At 41.2% G+C, this 24,545-nt stretch overlaps 1 long non-coding RNA gene across 1 annotated transcript in view; it reads left to right on the top strand.

The window, feature by feature from the left end:
- LOC143841269 (uncharacterized) overlaps nt 1–24,545 on the top strand; it is a 142,731-nt gene that overhangs the window by 245 nt on the left and 117,941 nt on the right. The gene's annotated exons all lie outside the window — the stretch shown is intronic.

Raw genomic sequence — 24,545 nt, 5'->3', positions numbered from 1 at the left:
TCAGAGGAGTATAATGCTATAGAGCAGGGGTAGTCAACCTGTGGTCCTCCAGACGTCCATGGACTACAATGTATACAATTGATCACCAAGTCAATACGCAAACATTGATGATGACATAAAATAGTATAGCAAACCAGTAGCCCATGAATTGTAGCCCATGAACATCTGGAGGACCACAGGTTGACTACCCCTGCTATAGAGTCCACTCTCCAAAGCAGCCACTGGCTCCAGAGGAAGTGTTCTGTCTAGTATAGTCTAAAGATGAGCAATAATTCCAGGGGATCTTTAGGTCCCACTTGGGGACTGGCATCCCTACTAGCTTGAGACTGCAGGGTAGCCAAAGCAGGGCTTCTGAGGATTGTTGGAGTGAAGTTTGTGTGGAAGAAAGTTTGTGTGGAAGAAAGCAGTCCTTAAGGTGTGTTGGTGATGGCAAGTCTGGAGGGAAGCCAAAGGGTGGGGATGGACTAGGCTGGAGTGATTAAGGATTTGTGGGGCCAGAGCTTTTATTGGCTGCTATACATATGTGTAATGGCATGGTGTGTGTCAAAACCAAACCATTGAAGAAGGCCTTGTAAGAGCCGAAACACATCAGTCTATTGATTCATACAGTAGTCCATAGCATATACGTTTGCTATATATGGGCTGTATGTATGATTTTAATTCCTAAAGGTTTTTAAATTGTGCACAATAAAAGTTACATAATTTTAACATTAATACAGACATTCAACTTTTGACGTTCTTGATTGTTATCAGTTGGGTTTTTATGGTTCAAGGAGTACCTGAAACCAGAGCCAATGAGGACAGGGAAGCAGGGGTAAGTGAAGAAAGTGTGGGGAGAAAGATCAACAGAGAGGGTGATTTCTCCTTCCAGACGTCCTCAGATAGGCCCTGGTTGCTGCAATATATTACTGAAGCATCCTTCCAAAAGCTTTCAATGTCTAGTGGAATGTTTCTTCTGACGTTGGTGGAAATAAGTAGGAGAGAAGCAGAGAAGAAAATATTTATTATTATTTGTAACTTAACTGTTTTAAGGCCTCACTTGGCCTGTCTGGGGTTAATGTCTGCATCATTCTGACTCTTCAGAGCCAACATGGAAAATACTATTTTTGCTTTCAAACCTCCATCTAAAAACAACACACCTCAGGAGCCATCTGCAAAAACCATTATGTGTGGGGAAAACATTTTCCAAATGTTGAGTTGATGGGTTCATTCTGGCTTTGTGTGGCACAGAATTATTATTTTGTTCTCCCTGGCACATTCAGGGCTAGACTGGGCAGAAATGATGCAAAAACAGTGGGATGTTTCAGTTTAATTTGTTTCAGCAGAGACTCTTTAAACTTTATAAACTTTTTAAAAAAAGAAATGAAATATAGCTTTTAAGTATATTTGTGTTGCTTTTAGAAATATACTTTCAGGTTCTGGAGCTTTTCCGGGGAGGCATGGTAAAGGGTTATAAAATTAGATAAACTGGATGGAGGGTATGTTTTACCTACTCCCATAATATTAAAACATGGGGATATCCAGTGAAGTTACCAAGCTAGCCCATAATTGGTTCAAGGGGTCTAGCAGTCTGGAAATGGAACACCCTTGGTAGTTGAGTGGTATCAATTGACCCCTTAATTGCTGACGCAGCATATAAGGATGAGGTTGAACATCTCTAAGGTGAGGTGCATGCAGGTGAGGAAACAGGAGGGCATGAAATTGATTGCTGAAATGACTGGCAGCGATTTAAACCTAACAGCTGATGGTTGGACCCACCAAACTGTTAGGTTCAAATGGCTGCCAACCACTTCAGTGAATGATTTCACTCCTACTTAGAAGCAGGGGAGAACAAAACTGATCAGTGAAAATGGCTTGCAGCCATTTCTGCAGTCCGTTTTGCTTCCCCCCCTACTTCTAAGCAGGGAGAAGTAAGATGAACTAGCCCAACTGGCCAATTCACTTCAGGGCTTTTGGTTCCATTTGGGAATTTAGTGGAGGGACATCTTGAATCCCAAACCGAACCAGGATTTTCCAGTTAACACCAATCCATGCCAGCCATGGCAAGCTGTCTGTTAGCACAAATTCACAATAGTTCAAGGATGTTTAACTTGCATCAGTTGTTCATAGACTGTAAAGTTGTATATTTGTGTACTTATTTGATGGAAGTGGTATTAAAAAGTCCCCCTGTATGCCTCTGAAAGTGTTTGCAAGTAGGACCTGAGGATCTCCTGGAGTTAAAGCCTCATCTCCAGGCAGATCAGTTCCTCTTGAGGAAATAGGTGCTTTGGAGAAGGGTAGATGGCATTGTACCCCACTGAGGTCACTGTCCTCCCTAGGCTCTATTCCCAAATCTCCTGAAGTTTCCCAGCATGGATGTAGCAACCATACCTTCCCTCCACCAGCCAGTGGCTGGAAAGGGACATGGAAATCCTGTTAACCTCTTCCCCCACCATACACTCAGGGAAAGGAGAGAATTAATTAATCCTTAATACATAAATACTCTCTAGGAATCACTGATCACTTATATTATCAGTTCATTTGATCTGAATTCATAGCATGTGCCCTTTTACTGGGGGAGTTCTTGCTCTGATTTCTATTTGATCCAAAGGCTAAAATGAAATATTAGGAGTTTTTTTTTTAATTGCTAAATTACGTTAATTACGTTTTAATGGATTTTAATGGGATTTTATTGTTCTTATGAATCTCTGTAAACCACCGTGATACTTTTGAGAGCGGCGGTATATAAATATAAATATAAATAAATAAAGCAAGCGAGCAAGCAAGCCCTGGGATTTCAGGCATCATGATTGTGAGAACAACAAAAAAATGTCAGTTATACTGCTTGGCTTCTGAGACCTCAATCCCTGGGTCCCTGGAATTTCATATCCCAGTGACAGTGGTGCTGATATCATGTCTAACTGGGACACATACAGACATGTATGTATGCTTTTTTAGTACATAACAGACAAAAAGAAAGAAATGCACGCACACAAGTAAGTGGCTTTATCCTTGTGAGTTTTGTCCAATTGATCCCTCATATCTGGTGTGGGACTAGCCTGTGTGTGGAGAATGTACACTAAATTATGGATTGCGTTAAAAAAAACATTTATACCCCACTTTTCTTCTTAGTGGGGATCTCAAGTAGATTATAACACTCCTACATTTTATCTTCACAACAGCCCTGTGGGGCAGGGTAGGATGAGAATGTGTGACTGGCTCAAGTTCAGCCAGCAAGTCTTCATGGCAGGGGAGATTTGAAACCGGGTCCTACACAGCCCAGTCTGAAATTATTACAGTATGCTGGCTCTTTAGTGGCATCGTTGATTGTTTCCATAGTGCCTTTATCATGGCCGGACAAAATTTCTCAGGTGAGGTTCATGCATTCCTAGTTATAAAAGGGTTAATTATGCTATAAAAGGTCTAAATGTGCATTATTACAAAGCCCATTTGGACCCTTAGAACCACAGATTTGGAATGCTCAGTTTGTCAAGGGAGGGAGGGAAGAGTTTGTAACACTGCATTGTGCCCTAGTAAAACGGTGGGATGTTGGCTCAGGGAACTCTCAACTTCTACAAATATTTATCTCCCCGATGTACTGGATGAATGGTTTCATTGTCTCTCATGGCTTGTGTGTGACAAAATATTGGCTAGAAACAGAAGGAAGCATCCTGCGGTATGATTTAGGAAAACGTTTCATGTGAATTATGACTGTTGGTTCTGCCTCTGAGAAATATATTGATTGAAATTGAATTTGGCTGTCTTTCCTCTGCTGTTGACATAGACAGTTGGTTTACTTACTGATTTGTTTTATGGCTGATGCACCCACAATTGTCACTCGATGTATACACGGCAATGTATATCCATGCTGTCCAAATTTCAACAATATTCCTATTGTTGACATTAGATCATTTTATATGTTGGATTTCTAATCCTCTTCCTATTTCTATTCATTTGCCTATCCCCTGCATTGTTGTTGTTGTTAGGTGCGAAGTCGTGTCCGACCCATCGCGACCCCATGGACAATGATCCTCCAGGCCTTCCTGTCCTGTCTACCATTCCCCAGAGTCCATCACCTGCATATATATTCTAAAAAACAATCCTTGGGCAGACTCGAGGATTTTAATTTTAAAAGATTAGCCCTTTAGTTAAAAGCCTGGAGTTTATATATGTGGGCTGGGTTTATAAGGAGGATCTTAACTGATGACCTAATGAGGGAGAGAAGTGCTACCAGGAGCTTATAATACTTTGGGTATTGTTTAGAAACGCGGTCAGTTCAAAATACATCCATATTGGTTTGTATGTATAACTGCCTCTCCTTATGAAATACTTTGAACTATGAAGCTAGTTTGTAATTAACAGAACATAGGCTTTGCTGATGACTTTAAGAAAAGGAAACATGTTGAGACTGTAGGAAATGGTTAAGGCTTTAGCATTTACCGGCCAACTGTCTGCAAATAATCCATCTCTTCTTGTCATTTAAAAAAAAAAAACAAATACACGGAGTTCACACAGCGTCTGATTCTCCACCTGAGCACACAAATGGCAATCCCTTGTTGTTATTATCTGTCAATACAAATGCCAAAACAAGCTGTGAACTATCAGATGAAAAAACTACTGAACACTCTCCAGGTATGGTATTCCATCATACTTCCTGACAAATTCTGCCCATAAACCAAATATGTTAGAGACTATTCTACTTTGTCACACTCCTGATATGTAAAAAGACAGGTGATAAAGATACATCTAACCCTTGGGAAAGGGATACAGAGTGAACTTTGGAGAGCTGAGTATTTCCCTCTTAGACTATCTGTAATTCATACAGTGACCAAATGTAAATTTTCTTTTATGGGTAATTTCACAACAGAATATAAAAAGATGTCTTCTAAATAGGATGAGCTGCCAATTGACCTGTTGCCAACCTATTGTTTGATTCACCTTTTGATTGATCCTGCAGGTCAAGAATCTGTAAGATATACAAACAGAAAAAAACTGATTTTTATCAATAGGATATTTAAAGAGAAAACTTATCTTACTGACACAGTAGTTATTTCTGTTTAAATCTTGTACCCATTATCAAGCATTAATGATTTGTTTGCAGTTTAAAAAAATGATTCGTTTGCAGTTTTTTTTTAAACACACCTTTATTTTGAATAGTTTGGGACCTGTGACAGATAAATTGGGGCAATAAAAATGTAAAGTTAGTGATTAATGGCAGACGCTTTCCCATTTGTGAAGAGAAGTAATTAAAAGTCTTCTTGTTAGCCCTATCCATCTACACCAAAGGAATCCCCACAAGTGACAAGCCATGCTGAATATGTTATCCTGTCCAGAAGACAGTTAGATTCTAAATAGTATTACATACTTATATCACATAACAGTCTCATTGTCCCAAATAAAATAAAAAGATGTGATTGTAAGGAATGTGGATATAAAAGTTGAAGGAGGTTAGCATACGTAATGAGATAAGAAACCAATATTCTTGTTGAGTCCTAGGGATTCCATTGTTTTGAATGTTGTAATAACTTGTGGTTTTGCTATCTCCCATTCTAGTTTGTTCTTGAAGTTTCTTTGCAATAAAACAGCTACTTTGAGGTCCCTTATTCAGACCAATACATCTGTCCACTTGAATCATACTTTGGTTACATTTTGAGGGGATAAGAGTTACTGGAATAGACAATGATGGTAGGAAAACTTGGAGGCAGTGGGAAAAGAGGAAGACTGAATGTGAAACAGATTGACTCAATCACAGCCTTCAGTTTACCTGAGCAAGGCTGTTAATTATAGCATTTTTGTAGATTCTAGGGTTGCCATAAATTGGAAGCAATTACGCACACACATATTCTGGGAGAACTAATGTACATTCAGGTTGAAATATGTTTTTTCTTCTAAAATTGTGATGAAAATTCAGAGACCTTTGGCTTCAATCAAAGAAATCACAGGTGGTTGAAGAATTGTTCTCTCTCTCCTTCATGCCCTCCCCAACTGAATATTACCCATGCACAATTTGTCTTTTATATGTAAGTAGAGCTCCATGTTCTATGTTACCACCTTCTTCTAATGACATAGCATGAACATCTCCTTCCTGCCAATCAAAGGTAACTTTAAAAGCCTTAGTCCACATTGAGCATAAATGCTGTTTAACAGAGGACATTAGGGGATCCATATTCAAGTCACTGTAGTTGCGAATCTATTTGCAGGATATTACAAAGCACTTTAGAATGATGCAGGAGGCTGAAGAGCCTCTTGTATCCAGGAAAGTCATTACTGCTATTAAAAGGGAATTGCAAGGTCCAATTGGTTGAATAATTGAAAAGGTACATGAACACTAAACATTATTACCATATAGCAGCTTTGACTTCCTTTTTCATGTATTTCTATCAACAGTTTGTTAGCAGCTCCTTTCTTCTCCTTGTTTGATTAAGATAGAAGGTGCCCAGCCTAGCCTGGTCTCACCAGATCTCAGAAGTTAAGCAGGGTCATTCAGCCCTGGTTTGAACTTGGATGGGACCCCAACAGAGGCAGGCAACGGCAAACCACCTCTGTATGTCTGTTGCCTTGAAAATCCTACAGGATCAGCCATGAGTTGATAGCACTTTCTATTGAAGGATGCTGTTGGCATGAATGGTTTTAAGATTTTCTTTCAGTGTATATGGAGGTAAGTTCCTGATGAACACTAACTTTTGGGGTAATTAAATGTGGAATCGCATCTAGCACATAAATTTACTTGCATTAACTCATTTCCCTCCCTGCAAAACAAATAAATTTTCTAGATAACAACCCCAGCTAGATGAGATTGCCTTTCTTTTTTTTAAGCCTTAATTAAACAGATTTCAAATTAGCCAGCAGAGCTCTCACACCTTAAATATGCCCAAGGAAATAAACAAAAAGCAGCTGGATTCATGCAGAATGTAAACAATCTAAAATACTAAGATGACATTCCAAGTACATTCAGCGTTAGCAGCATCGCTTGGGAAATGGTTCACTTTGTAACTCAGGCACGCCATCTAGGGACAAAAGGACATGATCACCATGCATTTCAGATCTGATTGCATTTTCAGAAGGCATGTGTAGAATTAGTAACATTTGTGACACTCTGCTTATTCATAGAGCTTCTTCCCTCACAATTAATGGAAGTGCCGGTACATTTGAAAATAGGGAAACTGCCTGGACTGGATGGATCAGAAGAGTTGACAAAGGAGTCAAGTGCAATCCCCTATTTCTCCCTCTTCTGCTTGCCTCAGCGGAAGAAGTGGGGGAGGAGGTGGATTTTCTTTATCCCTTTTTAGTACTTCAGCTCCCTCTTTCCAGGTTCTTTGGCTCATTGTGCTTCTGGTATGTGCAGTTGTTATCAAATTAAATCAACTTGCACAATAGGAAGGTTTTGTTTCAAGTTTGTTGCAGGTTAGCAGCCACATCTCTCATCTTCTTTCTCCATGTAACATTGAATTTCCTTTAACGTGTGTAATGATATCACAACATTGTCTGTTTCTGAGGGCACTCTAGATCACTGGCTGCACAGATGGAGTTTGGAAAATGCCTAATATTTTTAATTGTAATGGGATGTCATTGTGTTCATTTCACCTGGCGGGCACTGCTGTGAATTTAAAATCTTAATGCAGGCAGCTCCATTAAGATCTCAAAGGTTGCTTGTTCCCCTCACACTATGAGAGAAAATAAAATCAATTGAAACAATCTTGTGTTCATAGTCACCACACAGCACTAGCCAATGGATTTGGTGTTACCCTTTCAAGACAGCTGCTAAATGTGAGGTTGTGGTGTATGTGTATGGGAGTGCAATTTCTATGTGTGCATTTTTTAATTGCAAGTGTCACAGAGGACCACTTTGGCACATCCCAATTATCTTCTTCAGGATTTTTATAGAACCAGTAGGCACAGCTGTTAGGGAAAATAGAATTTGGGTGCCAGCCATATGTTGGAATGATTACAGATAGATACACATACACACAAGCACACATGTGTCCCAAATCTCATAATACTGGAAGACAGCTGTCATGCACTCTATTGCTTATCTATGGGGAGGGGAATCGTGGGATAACCTCTTGACATTAATGACCCATTACAGGGAGATTTGTCCAGTTTTTAACAGCTCTTTGCATAGCACTCTAAGCCTCCACAGATGTTTCCATAAGTGTAGGGTTTGAAATCCACATGATTCTGGGGAGACAGTGGTCCTGAGCTTTTGGGGTAGGACCATTTCTAGAAGGCTGCCCATTACTTTCCACTGAATCCCTAAAATAATTACTGAATAGAATGGCCTATTGTCAGTCTTCGATCAGCCACAGAATACTGTGCTAACCCTGGGCAAACTAGAAATATTTGCTCCAAAATGTGGCTAGGTCAGAAATGGTTTGATTTTAAGTGCTGTGCCCCTCTTTCCTCAATTTATATGTTTCTATACATGTGTTTTCCTTTTTTCGGAGGAGACCCTCAAAGAGAAGTCATTGCAATAAAAAATCATTCTAAATGAACACTACTGTGCAATTATCAGCATTAAACACATTATGGGCTATGGATCCAGTGAACTACAGTCGTTTCCTCTAGACAAAAGTTATTTCAAGGACTTGCCACTGATCTCCCTCAGCTGGAACTCATGCCCCAATGCCTGGGGACTAGATCTCCCACCACAATGACAAGTGTGGGATTGCATCTGTTGGAAACTACAACAGACATCCAGCTTTGTTGACCAGCTGATTGGATACTGTTATCCAAAGCTTAAAGGGTTCAGATATCTCCTGAGAAACTACCTAGTTGTCGCCTGTACAATAATCTATACAGTAACTCTGTGACAGTCATAGTTTCAGGTATGTCTTTTAATTGAAAGGAAGATGACCCTGAATGTAAGATTTTAAAAATGTTAGAAACAAAAATTGTTATTGTACATAAATATAATTTATTAAGTAAATGTAAGATGACCCCCACTTTTTTATGGCATACCTATGAAAAAAACCTAGGTAAATACTGTAAATTTCATTAAACTTTACAAAAAAGAATGTGGTCAAGACACAACTGGCATTTTTTGCAGCAACTGTATGCTTCAGGTAATGTGTAGTCCTAACCTTGGAGGCAGGTGTGTTTTTGCCCCACCTTGAATGAATTTAAGAATTTCAGGTAGCCTGCCAGTTCTTCAGCAGAGAAATAATTGCTCCCAATGTTTTGCAAATTGTAACTGCATAAATTATTTGGGTTAGGCTGTTCATGCATGAACAGCTCATTTCACGATTATGCCGTCCTTGGGAGCCAAGTATATTAAGTCTCAGGCAGCCAACAGATGCCGTAATGAAAGCTTGCTGGTGCAGGAGGACTATAGGGAATGAGAGTAAAGCTGGTTTTATAGTGTTTTGTTTATTTTAGGCTCTCTAGTTCATATGGCTCACTCTGGAATACAGTTCTTGTAGGTGTCATTGGTGGATAATATGATGCTATAAAGATTCTCAATGGGATCAAACTTCAGCAAAAAGAGTGTGCTCCCTCCACTCACTTCAGTGATCCAAAGTTAACAAGGAATAAAATTGCAGAACTGTCACAATGACCATGAAAAGAGATGGCTTTAAAAGAGTAGTAGACCAATTGATGGAGGATGGGTCCATCAATGGCTACTAGCCATGGAGATTAAAGGGGACCTTCACATTCAGAAAAAAGTAAGCCTCAGAATAACCAGTGGTAGGAGGCAACATCTCCTTTGTGCCTTGTTTATTGGTTCCTCCATGGGCAAGTGGTTCTCCACTGTGTGAAACAGGATGCTGGACTGGGTGAGCCATTGGTTTGATCCAGCAGGCCTCTTATGATATGATTTCCCAGGGAAGGGAGAGGAGAGCTAAAAAGAGGGAGGGAACAATTGAGAGTTCCCTTTGAAGTATTATATTGATTATAAATGATTGTAATCCTTCATGTTATTAAACAGTATATTAAACAGTATAAACAGTATAAGGCAGCCTCATGTGTTCAACTCTGTGTGTGTATAAATGAAGACCTCTTATGGAAGTATTTATATAGGTAACAATTGCAAGAAACCAGTAAAGTTATGCAGTAAAGTTATAAACAGCAATTTAAAATTCAGTGTTTGGATTGTTGTATGTACATGATTAAAAGTATTTACCTATTGGTCAGTTAAGAAGCAAGAGTTGCTTAAGTGGGGTATTTCAGGAGGCAATTGCCACACCAGAGGTGCTACTTTCAGTCTTCCATACTATGCATATCATCCAGAGTAGCCTTCTGTTATCTGTAGCCTATATTTCTTGCTATATGACCCAGTGAAGAAAACTGGTAATAATCTGTAGCTTTTCACCCCCCCCCTTTTCTCTAATTTCCACCAAATTAATTTTAAATTTCTGAAGTGAATTTGAAGGTTTCTGTTTAGGCAAAACTGCATAAGAATCAAGAGTTTTGAATCAATGTTTCCCAAGGATCTTATGTCATCTTTGCCCAGTTAAAGAAGACCTCAATACAGATTTGAATTTTGAATTAGAATTTGTTATTAGCTATAGCATGATGCCAGCCACTCTTAGAATAAAACAAACCAATACAAACTATGAGATATAAGACCTTTTAAGAATAATACTAAAATTCCTGATCCTCTGTGAAATAAAGCATAGGGGGAAAAGTCACTATAGAAGGTAACATTTGTTTTGATTCCATATATACTTCTTGTAATCTAATGGCTGTTATGCAGAATGTAGCGGTCTGCTTACATACACTGATATTCTCTTCCTATTAGAGAAACTTGATTTTTTTCTTGGTCAGTAATGCCAGATGCATCCTTGAACAAAAGTGATATAATTTTAGAATGGAGTGACACATGAAATGAACATTTAAAGAGGACATACACCAATGACTCCAATTCCTCCTGCCTACACAGGCATAGCCGCTCAGTACTTGGGAATTTTCCTGAAGCGCCGCTCCCAAACCACAGATGATAGAACATTGCCCTTGCTAGCATGAAAGCCCTCCTTTGATTTTTAGTTTCCAGATGAAATAAATATTCTGCAAGGGCTTGAAAAAATCTAGGAACTGGGTGTGAACCTCAATGCAGGTTGCTTAGTGAACTGCCCTGTGGCTATCATCTGTTCCTTAACAGCTACTTGATGCACTGTTGAGAATTGATGGCTGGTGATATATCTCACCTTGCAGTCAGTAAAATCAATTAAGACTGGTACTAGAAGTGCCACTGGATTTTATGTGCACTGAATCGTCAAGGATAAGGGTAAACATGTGTGGCGTTTTGAAGAAAGCAAGGAATGGGTTCTACCAGGCAGGAAGTTGAGTTGAGGTTTTGAGAAGTCTTTTGGGATTTATCAGTTTGAAACATGCCTACTAGAGTCAACAAATACCTTCTATGAACGTTTATATGATGTTTCAGTTTGAGACCCATACAGCCATTGAGTGTTCAGAGGTGTTCTGCATTCAGGAAGAAGTTGGTTATGGCATCATAAAATATCTCTTTCTCTCCGTCTTAGGATGCATAGATGGAGTGTAAGGTAAAGGTAAAGGTATCCCCTGTGCAAGCACCGAGTCATGTCTGACCCTTGGGGTGACGCCCTCTAGCGTTTTCATGGCAGACTCAATACGGGGTGGTTTGCCAGTGCCTTCCCCAGTCATGACTGTTTACCCCCCAGCAAGCTGGGTACTCATTTTACCGACCTCGGAAGGATGGAAGGCTGAGTCAACCTTGAGCCGGCTGCTGGGATTGAACTCCCAGCCTTATGGGCAAAGCTTTCAGACGGCTGCCTTACCACTCTGCCCCACAAGAGGCTCATAGATGGAGTGTATTTGGATACTATTTTATGTGTGCCTTACATGTATGAGACAGCAGTGAAGTTATGTCTTTTCATAGTACATCTGCCAATATAAACATCATGTGGATTCATGAACATATGAAGCCCTTTTATAGGGACTCACAGCCTTGATCTATCAAAATTAGTATAATCTTCATTGACTGGTACTGGCTCTCACATGATTTGCAGCAGAGATATTTGACTGCACCTGCTATCAGTTTATTTTGACTAGAAATGCCAGGGATTGAATTTGGGATGTTGACTTGTAAAGCAGATGCTCTATCACTAAGACAGCGTTTCCCCAATCTAGTACAATACCGCCCACCACTTTCAGAGCTCTACAATGAAAAGTAGGTAAAAACAGTGATGTGGACAACTTGAACCTTTATTTAAAGGAGAATGTATATTGGAGAGAAACTTGATAACATTCCTGTTGGTTACTTGCACAGATGCTGAATCTTATTTCTATATATCTGTAAAATGAGGCTCTAGTTCATGTGGATGCCATTGCTACATGCCAAATAAACAGTAGAATTTGGCACCGGGCAGACAATTTAACTGTCTGTGAACTTCAGCCATCATTTTATTATTTTAAAAATCCAAACATTCCTAAAAATAAGAATTAAAACTTTACAACTGTAACATATGTTTGCAAAGCTGTAGGGACAATGACTAGCAACTCTTATATGCCAGAGGAACATTTGGGTAGGGTTCCAAAGGGGTGACAAAGCTTTCAAATCAGAATATAATAAAAATAAATGTTGTAACTTTGCAGAATTTACATACTGTAGAATTTGGATTTTGTTAGGACATCATTGGGGCTTCCTTGTGAAGGGTACTCCATTCACCTGAGGGTACTCCATTCACATGAGGAAACTTGCCCTGTTGTTCCTCTGATTTTTCTAGTTGCAGACATTTCTGGTAGTTTAGGGGAGTGATAGTGTAGAAATCAAATCAATAGAACCCCATTGTGTTATGTGGAGCAGTTTCCTTCCATGTGGTAGAATTCACATGACCTAGCTTTGGCTGAGACAAAGGTCAGAACATTTCTTGTCAGTCTTTCATAGATTGTTGTGGAAGGAATTTTTTCTTTAAATATTTATACCCTGGCTGATCTCCAAAAACTCAAGGCACCTAACACAACAGAAGAGATGATCGATTGCTTGTTTGTATGTTTGCTGTGGCCTTTGGCTATACGCAATAAATATGACAGACTGACTGACTTATTGAGCCAGTGTGTGTAGTGGTTATGAGCAGCGGTTTCTAATCTGGCAAGGTGGGTTTAATTACTCACTGCCCCACATGCAGCCAGCTTGGGCTCTTTTCAGCCCTGATAATGCTGTTCTGACCAAGCAGTAACATCAGGGCTTTCTCAGCTCCACTTACCTCATAGCGTGTCTGTTGAGGGGAGAAAAAGGAAAGGCAATTGCAAGCTACATTGAGACTCCTTCGGGCAGTGAAAAGTCTTTGTCTTCTTCTTTGTCTTCTTCTTATTGCCCTAAACTGATGGGCATTGCCAGATTGCTTTAATGTTCCATTTTCATTCTTAGAACCATAGAATCATAGAATCATAGAGTTGGAAGGGGCCATACAGGTCATCTAGTCCAACCCCCTGCTCAACGCAGGATCAGCCCTAACGATCAGCCCTAACATTCTTCCATGTTACAGGTTTATTTTCTTGTGTACAGATAAAACATTCCTAATATTGCCACAGCATATCCTTGTTCCCCCGCCCCCCTGTGCTTTCTGAAACTAGTTTTTCCTGTACATTTTCCCCATTGCAGAATTAATTAACAAAATAGCCTCTTCCTTGGAATCTGAATATTTTTTTCTGCTCCGTGGATTGCCACCCAAAACCCAGAAAAGGCAGGTATGGATGGTGAGCTTTTAAAATATATTCACATTCCAATATTGAAAAGTTTCAATGCTGGAGTCTCAGTGTTTCACCAAGAGGCCCAACACCAGCTCCTGCGGCTCTGCTTATACAGGAAGCTAACTCAGAGTCACTTCAAAGTGATCAGGGGAGATGAGAGAATTCTGTAAGTCCAGTTCCTTAAAGAGTGGCTTCTAAGATGTTTATCTAGGAATGTATTTTATGTTTGTGTGTTTTGGATTTGCAAAGACCTATGGACATATGCAATAAAGTTTACTTACTTGTGATGTTTATCAAAACAATGCAGAGAGAGAGAGACTGAAGAAGATACCGATATTAATCATAAGTCTTGGCAGGAGAAAGGAGGGGGAGGAAAGAACAATATTTTGGCAATTTTGAATGTCCTGAATTCCATCCCCCAAGTTTTGCCTTACACAAGAGTAGATGTACTGATGTAAATAGGGCTACTCTTGTAAGAGGGGATTGACCCCTGCCCATTTGTTCTGAGACAGGCTTGGTCAATACCAACAACCAAGTGACATCACAGCTCCAAAATAAGGCCTAAGGAAGGGAACTGAAGCAAGGAGGAGGCTTTCATGGAGCTTCTCCCCCAAGAAAAAGCACAGGTGCTGAAGACTGGAACAGGCTCACCCTGGAAGTCTGATGGGCAGAGAATGTACTTTAATGTGGATTGCACAGCTCCCTTAAGGTTGATAAAATGCTGCAACGCTTCAGCACATGTGCAAAATTTTTTAAAAGGAAGGGAAGAAAACCAGGAAAAATCAATCTTCAGTGTAATTATGGACAGATAATGCAAAAGGTGGGCTGCACCCAGGAGTGTATCACAAAACAAAAACAAAAAAGACCAGGTGATAAGAAATAGATTTATTTAACAAAGTCCCTGTGTATTTTACCATAAAGGCTTCAAAGACGTTATTTGCTGTGGACTGGTTCAGCACCAAATGAATGTTATGACTCCCTCTGATGAAGCCTATGTGGTGAAACACATAGGGGCTTTGTAAAATAAATCTATTTCTTATCATCTGGCATTTTTTTCTTTTTGTTTGGGTAACAGATGGAACCATGATGAGAAAAACAACCAAAAAATCATATAAACATGAAATTATTCCAATGGCATGGTCATTGGAGCCAACCTGACACCAACAAAAACCCAAAAGGCAGATGCAGTATGGAAACTGCCATTGTTTCTCCGTACTTTCCTGAGTGACTAGGATTCCAGGAACATTTTGTTGTGGTTCTTGTTATGGATAGCTTTGTATGCCACCAAGGACACTAGCACATGACTAGATCTGACTGGCTACATAGTATTGCAATACCACCGTATTTACAATGTGATCTCTTTTGTCTAAATAAAAGAAAAATATCACAAAAGCAGCAGCAGACTTGAGGAGAGTGAGCTTAAAGGTAAAGGTATCCCCTGTGCAAGCACCGAGTCATGTCTGACCCTTGGGGTGACGCCCTCTAGCGTTTTCATGGCAGACTCAATACAGGGTGGTTTGCCAGTGCCTTCCCCAGTCATTACCGTTTACCCCCCAGCGAGCTGGGTACTCATTTTACCGACCTCGGAAGGATGGAAGGCTGAGTCAACCTTGAGTCGGCTGCTGGGATTGAACTCCCAACCTTATGGGCAGACAGCTTCAGACAGCATATCGCTGCCTTACCACTCTGCGCCACAAGCATAAAAATATTTTCAGAGGGAAGGAGCCTTTTAGGAAAAGGAAGGTCTCCAGAAATATGAAAAGTGAAATGCGATAACATTTTGGTACAGTGCTAGTCCCCACATAGTTTTGAGTGCGTGGATATATATTAAGGGGCAACTGGAAAGAATCATTGAAAGTAAAAATATTTTCTTCCTGTAGGCCATAACTATGGTGCAATTACAATGCCTTAAAACCTATGTCTTCAAATCTTCTGCACTTTTAAAAGGCAAAATCTCATTCAGCCTCGAATTTTATATATGCCTTTAAAATTCTGAAGCATATGAACAATTCTCCTTATAATGCCACTGCTACCTATCAAAGCTGCTTTAATGTATTCCAATTAAAATAAAAACTTGGCATAAAGAATCAGAGGTTTAGTGCCAATGGGGAATTTTAAGAGCTGTTCCACATGCAAAATCCAAGGGGCATGAAAAGTGAAGGAAGTGAAAGTGTTTTTAACTTCACTAGGCAAGATATGAAACATACTATCCTGTGCTGACTCAAGATTGCCACAGTGGGCATTCATCAGAATCCATCAGAACATAGCCCCAGTTAGATCCATTTCAAAGCTTGACTGCATCAGAAAGGTACTGTTTTGTCCATCCTGTCTGGCAGATTGGGCTACCCCAGAAGACAGTTCAAGAGGTAGTTATTGAGTGATTCTGGCAGACAGCAGGCCAAATGGAATTGTTAGTTTGCTGATTTTACCTGCAGCCAACAAGTAAGTCAGGTTGGGAGAGATGTGTGAGAGATTCCATGCTATTTACCTGTCCCCAGATTATTAGGCACAGAATGATCATGGAGATCTCTCTGCTGTCCTTTGATCTGACAGCTTCCCTCATTTCTGCTTCTTCCTAAATTTAATCCTCAATTGGGGTGGGGGGTGTCCTACAAAGACCATGACTGAATATTGACATTTTTAGCTGTGCTCTGTTTACCTCAGGAATGGCTGACTGTGCGCCAAAGATGCTAGCCAACCTTCACATCTAAATTTCTATCAAAGATTCCAAACTCCCTGCCGTTTGCTGTCTTGTTGATTTATGCACATGTATGGGGTTGAGAGCCTCTTTTGACGCAGAGTGGTAAGGCAGCAGACATGCAGTCTGAAAGCTCTGCCCATGAGGCTGGGAGTTCAATCCCAGCAGCCGGCTCAAAGTTGACTCAGCCTTCCATCCTTCCGAGGTCGGTAAAATGAGTACCCAGCTTGCTGGGGGGTAAACTGTAATGACTGGGGAAGGGAATGGCAAACCACCCTGTATTGAGTCTGCCATGAAAACGCTAGAGGGCGTCACCCCAAGGGTCAGACATGACCCGGTGCTTGCACAGGAGATACCTTTACCTTTACCTTTACCTTTACGGGGTTGAGACCATTCCTTATATGAAAGAGTTGCAAAAGCAGCAGACGTCCAGGTCAGCTATACATTTTTTCACGACAACCACCATTAAAGTTGGCGCTAAGAAAGTTTATCCCAGGAACAGCAGGGTTCTTTCCAACTCTAAACCACTGGCATGACCTTGCCTTCCAAGTTCAAGTATATGGAACTCCCTCAGCGGGAAAGGGTATTATGATGCCAATTCTTTTCTAACTTTCTAGGGGCTAACAAAGGAGTTGATAGATATTGACTGATCCCAGACAGAAAATCGGTGCTGTGCTCCAAAGGTGGTACTGGCTTTGATTTAGAATTGATTTGCTTGATATTTTTGATGTTGTTGGGCTGGTATTTAATTATTCTAGACAGTTTTTTCTCATGGCTTCTGTAAAATTTCTCAAATTTATTGTACCATTGGGCATAGTATTGATCGGGGAGGGAGAAAATACACAATGTAAATAAAGGAAGTAAATATTTGTAGTGTAGGACAGAAAAGCAGCATAGAAATAAGCTGCATTCCCTTCCCTGGGAAGTGAGGTCAGGACTTAAAGCAGTTCCCCGGGGCTTTCAAGAGATAGCTGTTCCTATGGTTGAGACTAGGCATATGTGATTCACTTCAGCCAAAAAGTACCTAAATCAGCCTTGATTCAGGAATTAATCAGACAAACTAGGTTTGCCTCACCATTTCCCAATAAGTTTAAATTTCCCAACAAGTTTGCTTGAATCATTGATTTATTATTTGACATGATTCGGCAGTTCAAGCAGGTTACTGCTTAAACTTTTAGACCCATTATGCACGGGGGTTTTAGCGCACATTCGGGGTGGAATGGCGGCGACTAAAATCACAGATAACGCACGGAGCCGGCTGCAACCGGCTGCAGCTTCGGTGCATGCCGCCGAAAAAGCCGCGTCAGTGAAACGCGGAAGAAAGCGCAGCTTCCGGGTGAGCGGGGCGCAACCAGAAGTGGCGCCTGGATCGGCGCGTGCATAATTGGTTACTCTGGGTTTTGCCGCCGTCGCGCCCCGCCCCGTGTATAACTGGTATGCGTCGCGTCTTCCCCCTCCGCTTTTTCGATGTGACCCAAATTCGCCGTTTCGGCGGCCGTGCATAATGGGCCTAAGGGGAAAAAGAAAGGGGAAAAGTTTCCTCATTTGTCTTTCCTGGGCTTGGGGGGGCACGTTTGAGATAGAGGCACCAAACTTGTAGCTTGGCTGCAGGAGTCTTTCCTCAAAAGAACCCCCAAGTTGCAAAAACATTGGACCAGGGAGTCCAATTCTAGGGGCACCCAAAGAGGGTGTTCACATCTAACCTCCATTATTTCCTATGATGAGAATAGAACAGAGAATCTGTTGTGGTTTTCTCATCATAGGAAATAATTGAGATTGAGTGGGACCAGGGGGCCCAATTTAGGGGCACCCCAGAATGGCACCAAATTTATTCAGCCATGTCCTAATCATTTTGGCCGAATAAAAACTACACTATAGGTGATTCAGGATAATCCCTTTCTTCATCTGCTAAATTCAAGTATTCCCTAAATAGTGGATATACGTACATAGAATCATAGAATCATAGAGTTGGAAGGGACCTCATGGGTTATCTAGTCCAACCCCCTGCACTTTGCAGGACACTCACATGTGTTAATCTACAATGAACTCCAAAGCAAAAGCTATGTAAAATCTTTAATTAAATTACTATAGTACTCCCTGGGTATATATTGTGGTACCTTTGGTAATGTTCATACTCCATCATTTCAAAGAGTTCTTTGATCATTCAGTAGAGCAGGAGGCCCCAACCTTTTTGAGCCTGTGGGCACCTTTGGAGTTCTGAAACAGTGTGATGAGCACAGCCACAAAATGGCTGCCGCAGGAGGTAGAGACAGTGCTGAAGCTTACCTTCAGCAACACAGAGAAGACCACTGTACTATGGTGGCATATGGCTGCCAAAGCAGTGCTTTAAAAAACTCTGTACAGCCAATCGAATCTCTCATAAGTCATAAGCCTTGCTGGGCAAAAATCCCACCTGGCCTGTTTATGGCCATCACATATGCCTTAGAACAGTGGTTCTCAACCTTGAGGTCATGAACCCATTTGGGGTTGCATGTCCACCTTCTCCCATTCTGAGGCACCTCCTTTTTATTTTCTTCCCTGCCTGAACCTTGCTCCATCCCCTTCCTCTTGCCCGCTCAGAGGCTGACCGCCCATGCAGGCACTATGCAGGAGTCAAAGAGTGCAAGAAGGAGAGACCGTAAGGCTCCACCCACATCCCAGTGTGAGCTTTCCCACCTTCCCTTTCAGCGCCAGAGACACATTTTTCCCCCTTCGGTGCAGCTGCGCACTAAGCCTTACATCCGGGTACTGCGGCAGGATGAATGCTCTTTTCCAAGCTGGCAGTGGAGGGAGGGGGGAAGGAGATGAACGAGATTAAGACCCAGTTCACCACCCAGGAGGGGCTGTACAAGTAGCTGAGCCACTCAGAGTACAGCCAGCCCAACTGGGTGCCCTTCATCTCTGAGGGCTCCAACCCCATCCGTGTCTCCGGCAACGGGGACCGGCTTTGCTTCAATGTGGGCCGGGAACTCTACTTCTATATCTATAAAGGGTGCACAAGGTAACTCCAGGGAGGGCTTCGCTGGGTGGGCCTGTGTCCATTAAGAACATGCCGTCTTAAACCTAGCATTGGTATGTATAGATTCTCTGTTTACTTGAAAGACAGTATATTATCAGTGAAGTCCTAAGCAGAGTTACATTTTTCTAAGACTATTCCTATCAATGGGCTTAGAAGGGTGAATCTTACTATAGAATGGCACTTCTTAGTAACACGTACTGTTTGACCATTTTTGATAGCGCTGTCAAACCCGTGGTCCGAAGAGAGCATGGCTGTATCTTCAAGCTAACAAGCATGTTTACAGCTTGGGAAGTGGGCACATTTTATGAAATCGAAGGGATTACATAGGTAAGAAGATGGCCGAACCCTTCTCCCAACCACTTTCTTTCATCCATCCTCTCCCCTTTGCACAGTTCTCCTAGCCAGGCTCACTTCTGGCTGAGGGGAAAAGGTCTTCAGGGATAGACAGTGGACAATAAGAGTCAGCATCTTTCTCTGCTCAAGAGGTACATATTTTTTCCTGGTTTTGGTGCTTTTTTTATTTTGAAATATTTTATTCTTTCTCATTTATTATAGTTGTTACCCAGTGTTCACTGTCTTTATTACATTTTATGTTCATTTCCACTGGCTTTAGGGGCAAACACGTTTATGATTATAACCTTCTCTTCTGTCTAGTTTAGAAAAGTGTGCATCCGTATTGTTCATGCAACCTTTGAGTGCTTTAAATAGGGTTACCATTTCCCAGATTAGGGTAGATCCCACCCTTGCCCCTTATTGCCTACTCTTACTCTGGAAAGCTGTGGGTGGTGGTAAGGCAGGGGCTGGAATGTGCCCCATGACATAAAGAGATCATTTCCAGCCATGTAACCCAAAATGACACCACTGTGTTGCTGAACAATCTATGGTTATGTGATAGTGTGCCCGGTGACTCAGTGACATCACTTCTGGTTATGTGGCTGGAAATGGCATGATTATCTCATGAGACACCCTTCCAGTGAATCTCCATCTCTCAAAGTCTCCTGATGATCTAAATCAGACCACTCTTTAAATTGCAGATGGTGGGTTGAATGTAAAAACCTAGCCCAAGGGGAAACGTTTTTTATAGCTCTTTCTTTTGCATACCAAGGTATGAAATTCAAGGAGGGTTTTTGTTTAATGGAGAGTACTAACAAGCCAAAATTTAGTCAGCTCCAAAATGTAGGAGCTGGAGTCAGTTTTCAGTCTTAAGAGTTCTGTATATTAACTGTTACATTAGTTCAATTTAAGTGGATATTGGAGGCAGTATAGAAAGCAACTGATTATGGAATGAATGCATCGACTATGATCGGATGGTGTGAAGCTGACATGCAAACAAGCAATGGCAAGAACTTCAAGCAAGTTGATTTTTATGCCATACAGCAAAACGTATTCTGAGCTGAAATGGTAAATAAGCTTTGTGTCCAACATTAAGTAATGCTACAATAAAGCTAAGATCATGAAAATGAAGATCATGGCATCTGGCCCTCTCAATTCCTGACAAATAGGTGGGGAAGAAATTGAGATAGTGACAGATTTTATTTTCCTGGGCTCCAAGATCACTGCAGATGGGGACTGCAGCAAAGAAATTAAGAGATGCTTACTCCTAGGGAGGAAAGCTATGGCGAATCTAGACAGCATCCTAAAAAGTAGAGACATCACCCTGCCTATGAAAGTACATCTAGTCAAGGCAATGGTCTTCCCAGTTGCAAAGTATGGCTGTGAAAGTTGGACCATAAGGAAGGCTGAGTGTCAAAGAATTGAGGCTTTTGTATTCTGGTGCTGGAGAAGACTCTTGCGAGTCCCTTGGACTGCAAGGCGAACAAACGGGTCAGTCCTAGAGGAGATCAGCCCTGACTGCTCCTTAGAAGGCCCGATCCTGAAGATGAAACTCAAATACTTTGGCCACCTCATGAGAAGGAAGGACTCCCTGGAGAAGAGCCTGCTGCTGGGAGCGATTGAGGGCAAAAGAAGAAGGGGACAACAGAGAATGAGGTGGCTGGATGGAGTCACTGAAGCAGTTGGTGCAAACTTAAATGGACTTCAAGGAATGGTAGAGGGCAGGAAGGCCTGGAAGATCATTGTCCATGGGGTCGTGATGGGTCGGACACGACTTCACACCTAACAACAACAACAACAATAAAGCAATTGTTTAAAAAATTCTATGCCACGGGGGCTTTTCTAAAAACCAAGGCACCTGGAATTTATCAAGCCCTGACAAAGTTTGATGGGTATTTGAAATATTAATCCATTTACACAAGTAGATTTATACAAATCTATTTGACTTTTATATTGCTGGACAAACCCTTACACTTTGTGCTGATGGAGGGGTCACAAGAAACAGTATATCAGAGAAAAGAAATGTGTGTTTGTTAGGGGACATGTAGATGATCTAAGATCTATAGTTTATTTACTATCTCTCACTTCACTGGAACCGAGATTAAGATTTCACCACTTGATGTCACTGTAACCCTTCAAGCTTGTTTTAATTATTGGCCAGCACTCAGGGATTTTTTGTTTCTTACAAATAGTCCACTGTTTTAAATATTTTTTTTAAAACTTCACAAAAATGAAAGGTAGTAATTAAACTGAGAGATGGAAATAATCCTTACATCTGACAATGAATTTTATTTGGCATTAAAATTCAGACAAACATCATGGAGTGCCTGAAGAGTGCTGAATTGATTTGCAGCAAGCTGAGCTCAAGTGATTCCACACTTTGTAAGTCTGTTGAAGTGCTTTGTTGTTTGGAAAGCTTGAAGGATTTTTAGCTGCTTTTGTCCGTAACCTTTAAAAAAAAGAAGTGGGGAGAACCTTTTTGCAGGAGCAGCCACAGACTGAGTTGACAAGCCGACGTAGTTCGAAAGCCTTGCTCACAAGTGGTCTAAGAAATATATGAAATCTAGTATGAGTTCATCAACAAGAAAAATTAATAATGAGGGACAGGTTTCCCTAAATACACCTTGCACATTAGGCTCTTCTCCAGGGAGTCCTTCCTTGACCTCCCCTTCATAGATACATCACAAAACAGTGTCCCACATGAACCAAGGAGACACCTTGGAATTTTGCCCATATATAGTTTGTTTATTTACATATATATGTGCCATCAAATTGCAACCCTTGCAAAGGGCTTTCAAGAAAGTAAGAAACCGAGATGGTTTGACATTGCTTTCCACTGCGGAACCTTTCTTGGTGGTCTTCCAGGCAAGTACTTAGCTTCTGGGATCAGGCTATGCCATCCTGCCTGCCTGCCTTCCCAGTGCAAATAAACAAAGCAAATGAACAAGAGAGAATAAGAGCCATGGGTGAAGAACTAGAGGTCCAAGAACCCTTTGGCTTGCTCCTCTGACTACATCCAAACGTTCTAAGGTTCCTGAGGCAGGAAAAGGGAAAGCGATCCTCAACCAAGATGTTACTCAGCTGGCAAAGAGATTCTCTGTCCTCTTCCATGTTCAGGAATTTTAGAGAAGCTGATGGAAAAAGAAAACTGAAGATAGGAATTCTGAAAACTCATTGAAAGTACAGCTGGAGAATATTGGCATCAGTATTCACAAAGGACAAATTGGAGAATTTTGGAGAGGAGATTTAGTTTATCTCTACAATCCTCTCTTTTTGACTGTGAAAAGTAGAATGATCCATTTTATCAATGTTGGATACAGTGTGGGAGATCCAAGTTCAGATCTGCTCTCTTTCATGAAGTTTGTTAGGCGCCCTTCAGCAAGTCAGTACCTTTCTCAGCCTACCTTACCTCACAAGTAGGGTTGCCTGCTCTGGATTCAGAAATATCTGGGCATTTTGGTGGTGGAACTTGAGGAAGGTGGCGCTTGAGGGGGGACTTCAGTGGAGTAAAATGACATGGATTCCACCTTCCATAGCGGCCATATTCTTCACGTGAAAATTCTCCAGACACCATCTGGAGGTTGGCAATCCTGCTCACAAGATTGTTGAGAGGATAAAATGGAGGAGAGAAGTGATTTTGTAAGCCACTTTGAAATAGCACTGGGAAGGAAAGCTAGGTATAAATATCTAAAGAAAGAAAAAAAGAGACCAGTACAAGCAAAAGGTTTGCATGTATCATTAGAGATTTAACTCTCACCTGTTCCACCCTGGGGAGGAAAAGAAGCCATTTCCACCATTCCTTAGAGATGCTAGCTAATTCCTTGAGCAAACTGAACCCATTAAGTTTTACTTCTGTGCTATTTTCAGTTTATCCACAGCACATTTTCATATTAAATGTATACAAGATTAATGTTATTTGCAAATCCATTGTTTAGCATGTAAAATTATGTAAGAATAACATAAAAACATCTTAAAATCAACCAGAAAAGTCTGATGTACCAGCCACAAACCTGAACAAAATGAAGTCTTGCAAAAGATCAGAACAAATGGGAAATGACATATTTGTACATAACTATCCCTCCTGTAAAGGCGGCCTTGTTTTTGTTTTTTTACATCTGGCTGACAGCCATAGCAACCTAGCTCTGGATAAACAACATAGCTCACTTACACTTAAAATTGCTTCTTTAGTCTAATAAGGAAGTGCAATCCCACACAGAAAGAAGAATTATTTGCTGATTACCAAAAGGACAGGTGCTGGACAGAAAAAACGATGGGATGCTGTTTGAAGTAGTGGTAGTGACCTTTTGCCACACTGGTTTCCCTGAACTTGAAGTGAGGAAGATAATTATCTCTGTGCTAGACATGGGCAAGAATGCATGTGAAGCAGTTGACCAATCTTTAGCTTATGGACCAAGGCAAAAATACTTTGCTTGCCCTGGAGTCATAGTCCAGGGCAATGTTATCACAAACAAACAAATAAAAAGATAAGAGGCAGGTTATGTCTCTTAAACCAGGGGCAGTCAACCTGTGGTCCTCCAGATGTCCATGAACTACAATTCCCATGAGCCCCTGCCAGTGTTTGCTGGCAGGGGCTCATGGGAATTGTAGTCCATGAACATCTGGAGGACCGCAGGTTGACTGCCCCTGTCTTACTGAGGCACAAGTGCCAAGACCTGTTGCACCCTGAAAAGCAGAGGACTCGAGCCTAGAGGCCCATGTGAAGCTTGTAGAGAACTCTGGGGCTTGGAATAAGCAGTGCCTCAGGGATGCCAGTCCCCAGGTGGGACCTGGCGATACCCTGGCATTATGTCATCTCCAACCTAAGAGATCAGTTTCCCTGGAGAAAGT

The sequence above is a fragment of the Paroedura picta genome, chromosome 7 (genome assembly GCF_049243985.1).
Source record: "Paroedura picta isolate Pp20150507F chromosome 7, Ppicta_v3.0, whole genome shotgun sequence".
Lineage (NCBI taxonomy): Eukaryota > Metazoa > Chordata > Lepidosauria > Squamata > Gekkonidae > Paroedura > Paroedura picta.
Note: the sequence above shows the minus strand (reverse complement) of the source record. Positions and strands in the feature narration are given on the sequence as shown.